Source organism: Podarcis muralis, chromosome 9 (assembly GCF_964188315.1).
Source record: "Podarcis muralis chromosome 9, rPodMur119.hap1.1, whole genome shotgun sequence".
NCBI lineage: Eukaryota > Metazoa > Chordata > Lepidosauria > Squamata > Lacertidae > Podarcis > Podarcis muralis.
Genome location: NC_135663.1, coordinates 82,901,643 through 82,911,500, shown reverse-complemented (window position 1 = coordinate 82,911,500; position 9,858 = coordinate 82,901,643). Strand labels below are relative to the sequence as shown.

Sequence of the window (9,858 nt, the reverse complement as noted above, 5' to 3'; positions counted from 1 at the left end):
CCTATATGGATAAGTCACAGAACCAAAATTTGACCAAGGATGGTAGACTACCTAAGACTTTTTTTGAACTAACTGACAGTATGGATTTGATTGACATTTGGAGGACAAAGAACCCCTTAGGTAAAGAAGGAACTTTCTTTTCTGAGGCCCACCTGTCATGGACACGAATTGACCAAATATGGACAACTAGAGGGCTGGCTCCTAAGACTAGAAAAGTGGAAATCTGCCCAAAAACCTGCTCCGACCATAACGCTTTGAAAGTGGAATTGAGACTTACTCCAACCGGTTCTTTCAGATGGAAAATGAATGACGCCCTACTAAGAGATCAGGAGATTGTAAAGAAGGCCCAAAAAACCTTAAAAGACTACTTTGAAATTAACCTGAGTACTTCGGTGGAGAAAAGAACAATCTGGGATGCAAGCAAAGCAGTAATGAGAGGGTTTCTGATACAACAGAATACGATCAAGAAAAAACTCTGGAATGGAAAAAAGGATAAGATATTAGAGAAGATAAGAGACGGCGAGAAAAAATTGAGACTAAAACCAAAATCTAAAGAGATCTTAAGAGAAATTAAGTTCCATCAAGCACAGTATGCGAAATTGATAAATCAAGAAGTGGAATGGAAAATTAAACAAATGAAACAAAGATCATTTGAATCAGCGAATAAATGTGGAAAACTGCTAGCATGGCAGTTGAAAAAAAGACAAAAATTGAATGTTACCAATCTAGAGGTAGAAGGGAGAAGTATCCAGAAACCAGATGAAATTAGAAAGTGCTTCCAGAGATATTTCAAAAAACTTTATACGCAAGGGCCTCAGAAAGAGACTGAGATAGACCAATTTATAAAAGTCAATGGATTACCAAAACTATCCCAGGAGAGGACAACAATTTTGAATTATAGAATAACACAACAGGAAATCGAGGGCGCCATTCAGAATATGCAATTGGGCAAATCCCCAGGCCCTGATGGACTTACCTCCAACGCCAGTTGCTCTTTATAAACAAAAGTCTTTATTGTGGTTCATTGTTGGTTTGACATCCGTGGCGCGCAGCGCTACGTCTGAGTCCTTAGACCGGCGAAGTCCCGTTTGAATCCGCCCCTCCTTTACACCAGTTCAATACCCGAGCTTTGCTCCACCTCTTCCTTTCCTCCCTCTGCTCCTTTCGCCTCCGGGTCCTCCTGCCCTCTGGGGTCCCAACCCTCCTGGACTCTCTCCTCCGCCCCTCCACTCTCTGACGGAGGCGTGGTCAGTCCTGCCTCACTCCCTCCTCCTGCAGGAGGAGGCTTTTGTTCTAATCTGTGGGATTCTTCCCCCCCGCTGCGCTCTGATGGGGAAGCTACCCCTGATTTCCAGCTGCCGCTTGGCGACTCCCCACTGGCCCCCCTTGCCCTGACCCTGGGGGCCTCCTTCTGGGAATCTTCTGATTCGCTGGAGAGACTCAGGGAATCTCTCTGGTCACTGTCACACCCTCCTGCGCTCCCCTCCGATTGTTCCCCTTCGCTCTCCATCTCCTCCTTCTCCTGTGGCTCAGTCCCTGAGCCCCTGACAGGCGCAAATCAAGCATTGGTGTTTTGGGTCCATCTCAATAGAAAGAGGACGAATAAGCTTGGATTGTTCTTTCGGTGTTCATTCACCCTAACCCTAACCCTAACACTAGTAAAGCGGTGTAATAAGCCTAAACAAAGCCAAACAGGTTGTTTTGGGTTCCAGTTACATAAAAAGAAGAATCTTGGATTTCGCTTATTTCAAATTGATAATGGTAAACATGGAAGAGTGGAGGGGAGTCAAAGGATTCAGGGAATCCTAAATGATGATATGGATGTTTATTATTATTTTTTTATAAAAATTTTATTAGGGTTTTTACATTACAAAATAGAAAAAGAAAAAATACAAAATAAAAGTAGTTAAAAACAATCAATCTTTTCATCACATTATTTTTCATTTACTTGTTTCCCGGACCTGCTCGTACCTCCCTTTTTTGTATTCCAGTTCAATTTATTAGCTCAGCCGTTTCTTTCCCTCTTTATTCTACCCAGATCTTTAATCTTAAATTATTATAACACTAAATTTTTACTTATAAAAAACCATTTTTTCATATTCTTTTATACCATTACAGCTAGAAACCACTTAATTTCAATCCAACATCATTCTAACATTCATTAATTTTACAGTATGTCTGTAAATAGTCTTTAAATTTCTTCCAGTCTTCTTCTCCCTGGTCTCGGATTCTGCCAGTCATTTCCGCCAATTCCATGTAGTCCATCACCTTCATCTGCCATTCTTCCAGAGTGGGTAAATCTTGTGTCTTCCGATGATGTGGATGTTTAATGTCTGAATTTAAATTTGTTACGTAAAACGTAATAAAAATATGTTTTAATTTTTAAAAAAGGATAATGTTCCAAGTATAGATTGCCAGTTAGCCTGTAGTCTTTGAAAGTCCAAATATATAGATATAGCTAGCAGTATGCAGTAGAGCATCATACCAAATTTGGTCAAATCCCAAACACAATCATACCAGTTCTAGGGGCAGATCCACCTTCCCTGATTCCATGACAAATCTAAGCTCGAATTCCCTCCACACAAAGCAGACCATCATAATGTTGGACACTTTGCCCATTCAGTGGGATGCTCTATCCCGTACCAATAGTCAGCTGAGGGCCAGATAACAGTTGACCTTAACTGCATAGTTCTGTGCAGGTTTCTTTTTTTCATCCCTTCACTAACTGCAGATGCAGAGTTCCTGATTCAGTTTGCAAATTGAGCATATAGGAGGACATATCACCTTGCTGTGGCCCTGGCCCCTGACTCTGGGGTTATGGCACTCATCTCGCTTTCCTGGCTGAGGGAGCCAGTGTTTGTCTGCAGACAGCTTCCGGGTCATGTGGCCAGCATGACAAAGCCGCTTCTGGCGAACCAGAGCAGCACATGGAAGCGCCGTTTACCTTCCTGCCGGAGCGGTACCTATTTATCTACTTGCACTTGATGTGCTTTCAAAATGCTAGGTTGGCAGGAGCAGGGACCGAGCAATGGGAGCTCACCCCGTCGCGGGGATTTGAACCACAGACCTTCTGATTGGCAAGCCCTAGGCTCTGTGGTATAGACCACAGCACCATCCATGTCCCAGTCCATCCTAACCTTGCTGTTGGCTCTGCGAGCTTCAGCTTGTTCCAGCTTGTCTTCAGCTTGTCCCAGCCTGCTCCCTCCCTCCTTATCAGCTGCCCGGTCAAGGTTGCCAGAGAGGAGAGAACGCTGCTGCCTGAACTGAGAGCAGAGAGCAGAGAGAGAAGAGGTCTAAAGACAGAACTGTGAACTGCTTACCCGACCAACGGTGCCTGGAGAAGGAGGGTAAGGAGAGACACAACTGTGAGCCCTGTTTTGAGACTGGCCCATAGACACCCAGCTCTGCTGAACACAGAGAAAGATAAAGCGTGGAGATTCGGGGGTTAATTGAACTGACTGACCCCCGCCCAGCTGGGGGGCTGTGTGAACTAGCTGGGGACAGCATTCCTGCTTCGCAGCTGAAGAGGAAGTGCAGTAGCTGGAAAGACTCTTCACTTTAACAAACTGTTTTGAGGAGACCAGCATTTATACTCTCCTGGTGAAGGCATCCTGAGTTTTTTACAGGACACAATAACTCTGTAACAGTGTATCGGATAGAACCCACTGGAGGTTTGGAAAACCGGCTTCAGCTAGATATCGTTCTGTGCCCTGCCTTATGTGGTAGGCCTCTGAAAGACTGCTTAGAAGGAATCAGTGAACCAGCCCACAGAAAGTTTCCCTTCTGGGGCTCTTGGATATCCTTCATTCAGTATAGGGCGGTGGGAGATGGCCTCTAAAGACTAAGCTAGGGCCCGAAATACAAGGTTATCATAGCTGTACATGCGCTATAGCCCAACCCCACTATTATCCTTTTCCAGCTCCACATAAATTGCCTAAATAAGGCAATTTTAATTTTAATGTAGTTTTTAGCTGTTTTATTATTGCTGTCCCTTTGGCAGCATTGTTTTGTTTTATTATTATATTCCGACTAGGTTGCAGCATTTGTGAAACAGCGCTGGTCGCATGACTGAGGTGAAAACTACAGGCTTAGGACAATCGCTAAGATCTAAAAGCAGAGAACTCAAAATAGAGAAATATACTGAGGCTGCTGACGAGCACATCAGGAAGTTGCTGCAGAGAGCAGGTGGGAATATAGATTGACACCCCCACTTGCCCCCCAATTTAAGGCAGTCGCACCTGGGGTAAACTGCCCTCTCTCTATATTAAGACAACTTTTACCATGGTTTTTACTAGAAGAACATATAAGGAGTTGGGTATACTGCCTGACTCGGCAATCAGCCCCCCGGGCCCTGGTAAAAGACAAAGCAAAATCACAAATTACTTTCCTAAGATGGAGGAGGGTAAGAGTCCACAAAAAGAGTTAATTCTTGATGAAGTAATACCCTCTCTTACTGTTCTTGATTGGACGTCTTATTCTAAAGAGATATATCAAGATACTGGAAATATTAACTCCCCATGCGCAAGAACTAGCTTTAGCTGAGGAACTTCAGGAGGGAAATACCTCTATTATTAAGGAACAGCTGCCCACGGAAGAAAGTACACCAACCCATAAAAACCAGATCTCTATTTCAAAATACTCTCAAACAGAATTGAGTGACGGCCACCCTTTGGATTATTCCCTAGCAATAAGTACTGATCTAGCCAACATAAAAAATTATCTAACAATAACAAATGGGCTACTGCTGACGTTAGTAGAAAATTTCACACGTCAATTAAAAGAGATAAAATTAAATGATATGCACCAAGAACATAAAACAGTTGAGCTAGTGGGGACGAACAAACCAGTAATAAATAAGAATCTGCAAAGACATAACTCAAGGGTAAAATTGAAGAAAAGTAAAAATATCAAAACAACAAGGAAAGCCAAGTATACCCGCAGTAATCGAAGCATACATTGGCAGAAATTGTTCAAACTTCTTCCCTCGGCCCCAAACAAATCGACCACACGGGGCAGCAAAAAGAAGGGAAAAAAGAGAGAAACAAAGATAGTTACACAGCAACTATCTTTATAGTTATATGCTCCAAGGGATGGGGGTAGGCCAAGGTTTTGAAAATGGTATAGGTGCAATATACTCGGAACAAAAAGCAAAATTAATTGTAAATAACGTGGTTACTGGAGAATTTCCTATAGAAAAAGGAACACGACAGGGGTGCCCAATATCCCCATTGCTTTTTATATCTGTCTTGGAGGTTTTGTTAAATATGATCAGAGGGGACCAGCTGGTTAAAGGAGTTCAGGTCGGAGCCAAACAATATAAACTGAGGGCTTTTGCAGATGACTTAGTATTGACTTTGCAACAGCCAGACACTAGTACGAAAAGAGTTCTAGAATTAATTCAAGTATTTGGTCAAGTAGCAGGATTTAAGTTGAACAAGCAAAAAACTAAGGTTTTGGAGAAAAATCTAACAAATGTTGAAAAAGAGAGGTTTCAGAGTGAAACAGGATTAATGGTGGCAAAGAAAGTGAAATATTTGGGGATTAACCTGACATCTAAGAACGTGAACTTATTTAAAGATAACTATGACAAATGTTGGACAGAAGTAAAGAAAGATCTAGAAATATGGTCAAGTTTGAGACTTTCCTTGTTAGGCCGAATTGCTGTCATTAAGATGAATGTATTGCCTAGAATGTTATTTTTGTTTCAGACATTACAGATTGTGGACAAAATGGACTGTTTCAGGAAGTGGCAGAAAGATATATCAAAATTTGTCTGGCAGGGCAAAAAGCCCAGAATAAAATTTAAGATATTAACTGATGCAAAAGACAGAGGGGGGTTTGCCCTGCCGGACTTAAGACTGTATTATGAATCGGCAGCTTTCTGCTGGTTGAAAGACTGGCTACTTCTTGAGAACACAGACATTTTGGATCTGGAAGGGTATAACAATAGATTTGGTTGGCATGCATATCTATGGTATGACAAGGTAAAAACTCATAAAGGATTTAAAAACCATATTGTTAGGAAAGCACTATACAATGTTTGGATCCGCTATAAAGATTTATTGGAAAATAAAACGCCTAGGTGGTTGTCACCAATGGAAGCTAAGGAGGTGAAAAAACTTAATATGGAATCTAAATGGCCAAAATACTGTGAAATTTTAGAGCAAGATGGTGAAAAAGTTAAATTACAGAGCTATGAGAAATTAAAGTCTAAAGTACGAGATTGGCTTCATTATCATCAAATAATGGAGGTGTTTAAACAAGACAGGAAAGTTGGCTTTCAGATGGAGAGGTCAAAATTAGAAACAGAATTGTTAGAACCCAATACTAAGAATTTTTCAAGAATGTATAACCTGCTGCTGAGGTGGAATACACAAGATGAAATGGTTAAGTCAGCCATGATTAAGTGGGCACAAGACATTGGTCATGACATTATGTTTGCTGACTGGGAACAGTTATGGACCACCGGTATAAAGTTTGCGGCATGTAATGCCTTAAGAGAAAATATTATGAAAATGATTTATAGGTGGTACATGACCCCAGTCAAGCTTGCAAAAATCTATCACTTGCCCAACAATAAATGCTGGAAATGTAATGAAACTGAAGGCACCTTTTATCACCTTTGGTGGACTTGCCCGAGGATTAAGGCCTTTTGGGAAATGATCTATAATGAAATTAAGAAGGTTCTTAAGTGTACCTTTCATAAGAAACCAGAGGCATTTCTCCTGGGCATGGTCGGCCAATTGGTGTCAAGAAAGGATAGGACGTTTTTTATGTATGCTACCACAGCAGCAAGGATTCTTTTAGCAAAGTATTGGAAGACACAAGAACTACCCACGCTGGAAGAATGGCAGACGAAAGTGATCGACTATATGGGATTGGTGGAGATGACCGGCAGAATCCGTGACCAAGGAAAAGAGACGGTGGATGAAGATTGGAAGAAATTTAAAGTTTACCTTAAGAATTGTTGTAAAATTAATGAGTGCTAAAATGTCAAGGTTAAGAAAAATATAGAATTACAGCTGTAAATTGATTAAGTAAGAGAAGAAAGGGGGGGGAAAGAAAATGAGTAATCAGTCAATTGAAGCGAGGGGTTGCTGAAGAAATTTTGAAATAGGGATGCAGAAGGGGGAGGTATGGGGAAGTCGGGGAAGTAAGATTTATGAAAAAGAGGTTGTGAAATTATACGTGTTTATATGTTTGTGTGTCTATGTATTGTTTATTATATTGTTTTTAATTTATGTTGGAAAATTAATAAAAAATTTGTGTAAAAAAAAGAAAAAGAAAAAAAGAGGGTAAGATGCGATCGGTCAGGCCATCTAACTAAAGAAATTCAAACGCACTATGGGGTTAAACAAGGATGTGTCCTCGCGCCAATGCTATTTAATTTCTATATCAACTCTTTAGCAGTAAATATGGCGAAAGAAAATGCCCACCCTCCCAAACTGGCAGGTATGCCCCTCCCGGTGCTTCTGTATGCGGACAACGCAGTCCTGCTCTCCTTTTCCTGTGTTGGCTTGAGGAAGCTTTTGAGATCACTTGCTGACTACTGTCAAGCTATCAATAAACTATCAATAAATTACAGCAAATCTAAAATCATGGTGTTTTCAAAAAAAAGAAGGAAACACAAATGGAGAATTAATGGTCAACCTATTGACCAGATAGCAACTTTCAAATACCTGGGAATAACTTTTCAGGAAAGGGTCTCGTGGCACCAACAGATGAAAAACGCCATTGCCAACACAGGAAGGGCCAATAAAGCCCTTACAAGATTTTTTCACGGGAAAGGGGGTAAATACATTCCGGCGGCCTCCCAGGTTTTTGCTGCAAAAATACTCCCACAACTCACTTATGGATCCCAGGTTTGCAGTTTTAAAAATTTTGCGCCTATGGAGGCATTTCAAACAAAATTCTATCGGTGTTTATTGGGGATCCCCCCCTGTGTATCTAATATAGCTGTCCGCTTAGAAGTTGGACAACCACCCGTTAACGCGCGGTTGTGGATTCTAAAGATACACTACTGGTTAAAACTTATTTCCCCCCCGGCCGGTTTGGCTCCTTTAACACTCTTAGACACCTTTCATTCTACCTGGAAAGCTTCCCTGTTTGAAAAGATAAGAAGCTTGGGATTCTCCCCGCAGATCTTGATAGCGGCAGGATATGAGAGAGCCAGAAGTCAAGTGCTCCAACGCATTAGGGACATAGAGCTGCAATGTCATATGGGCAAAATGGATAAACATGCCACAATTAGAGACTTTGGGAGAGGGTTCTCACCCGCAAATTATCTGGCTGATTTACAAATACCTAAGTACAGACACTCCTTCACCCTGGCCAGATTTAACGTTCTGCCCTCTGCCCTGCTGCTAGGCAGATATGAGGGCAAACCATATGAGTCACGTGTTTGCCCATGTGGCTCATCGGAAGTGGAAACAAGTCAGCATGTATTGCTGCACTGTAGTTACTACGAGGATCTACGCCTGACCTTTATTGCCCCAGTTCTACAAAAGCTTAAAAATGAACCAGAACTCCAACGTATGAGAGCCTTGATAAGGTTCCTGAAATTACGATCAATGTTGCCAAATTCTGTGTAGCTGCTATTAGGCGCAGGAAACAAGAGCTTTCCAATGTCAATATGCAGGCGAAGGCAAATACTTAATTTTATTTATGCTGTCTAATTTTAAATTGCTGTTATGGCCTAATCTGTATTGAAATTGTCCTTTGTTTTTTCCGGTGTTATGCTTCGCTGTCTAGCTGTACGAGTTAATCTGGTCTGTGACCGTTTAATAAAATTTGATTTGATTTGCTTGCATCCTAACCTTATACCATAACACTAAACCCTACCCCCAACCTGACCCTGACTCCTAAACCCTAGGACACCCCTTACCCACTAACCCAGAAAGACTTCTTGCACCTTTAGGGTTAGGGTTGGGTTTGAGTTAGGGTTAGGGCCAGGGTTAGGGTAATGATTACAATCAGGGTTAGGGTTAAGACAAGTGTTAGGTTTAAATTAGAGTGAGGGTTAAGGTTAGGATTAGGATTAGGGTTAAATTAGGTTTAGGTTTAGGGTTAAATTAGATTTAGATTCAGGATAGGGTTGGGTTTGAGTTAACATTAGGGTTGGGGTTAGAGTTAAGTGAGCACTAGAGTGAGGGTGAGGGTTAGGTTTGAGTTAGGGTGAGCATTAGGATTAAGGTTTGGAATAGGGTTGGGTTTGAGTTACAGTAAAAGAACAGCAGCAGGAGCAATATAATTTTATTATTTATACTCCACCCATCTGGCTGTGTTTCCCAAGTCACTTGTGGCCGCTTTCAATAAAAGGTAAAAACATGAGCACACTCAAAGTGAATGCTCATGAATGTAGAAACTCTCAATTCCCATAGAATTTCCAAAGAAGACCTGGGAACTGTAACTCTGAGCTTCTTTACAGAGGGTTGGACTAGATGACCCTTGGGTTCCCTTCCATCTCTACCATTCTAGGATGCTCCCTGACTCACTCACTCACTCCTCCTCTCCTTTTCATGGCAATTTCACCTTTTTCTGCACTCCTAGCTCGGAAGGGCGCAAGATGCTGTGTTGGGCGAGGGGAGGGGTACCGGAAGGAGGTGCCACGGGAGGAGAGGCAAGAGGACAGGAAAGGGAGGGGAGGGAAACGGGCGGAAGAGGCTGTGCTGCCGCCATATTAGGCGAGGGCAGGGGTACCGGAAGGAGGTGCCACCGGAGGAGAGGCAAGAGGACAGGAAAGGGTGGGAGAAGGGCGGAAGAGGCTGTACTGCCACCATGTTGGGCGAGGGCAGGGGTACCGGAAGAAGGTGCCAGCGGAGGAGAGGCAAGAGGACAGGAAGGGGAGGGAAACGGGCG

General features: G+C 42.3%; 1 long non-coding RNA gene across 1 annotated transcript; it reads right to left on the bottom strand.

Moving 5' to 3' along the window:
• Nucleotides 1-1,824: 1,824 nt before the first annotated feature.
• Nucleotides 1,825-9,525, bottom strand: LOC144328916 (uncharacterized). The gene is made up of 2 exons (XR_013394307.1): nucleotides 3,138-9,525; nucleotides 1,825-2,333 (listed from the first exon to the last, which is right to left on the bottom strand). It is a non-coding gene; the product is annotated as an uncharacterized LOC144328916 (long non-coding RNA).
• Between the last annotated feature and the right edge of the window lie 333 nt (nucleotides 9,526-9,858).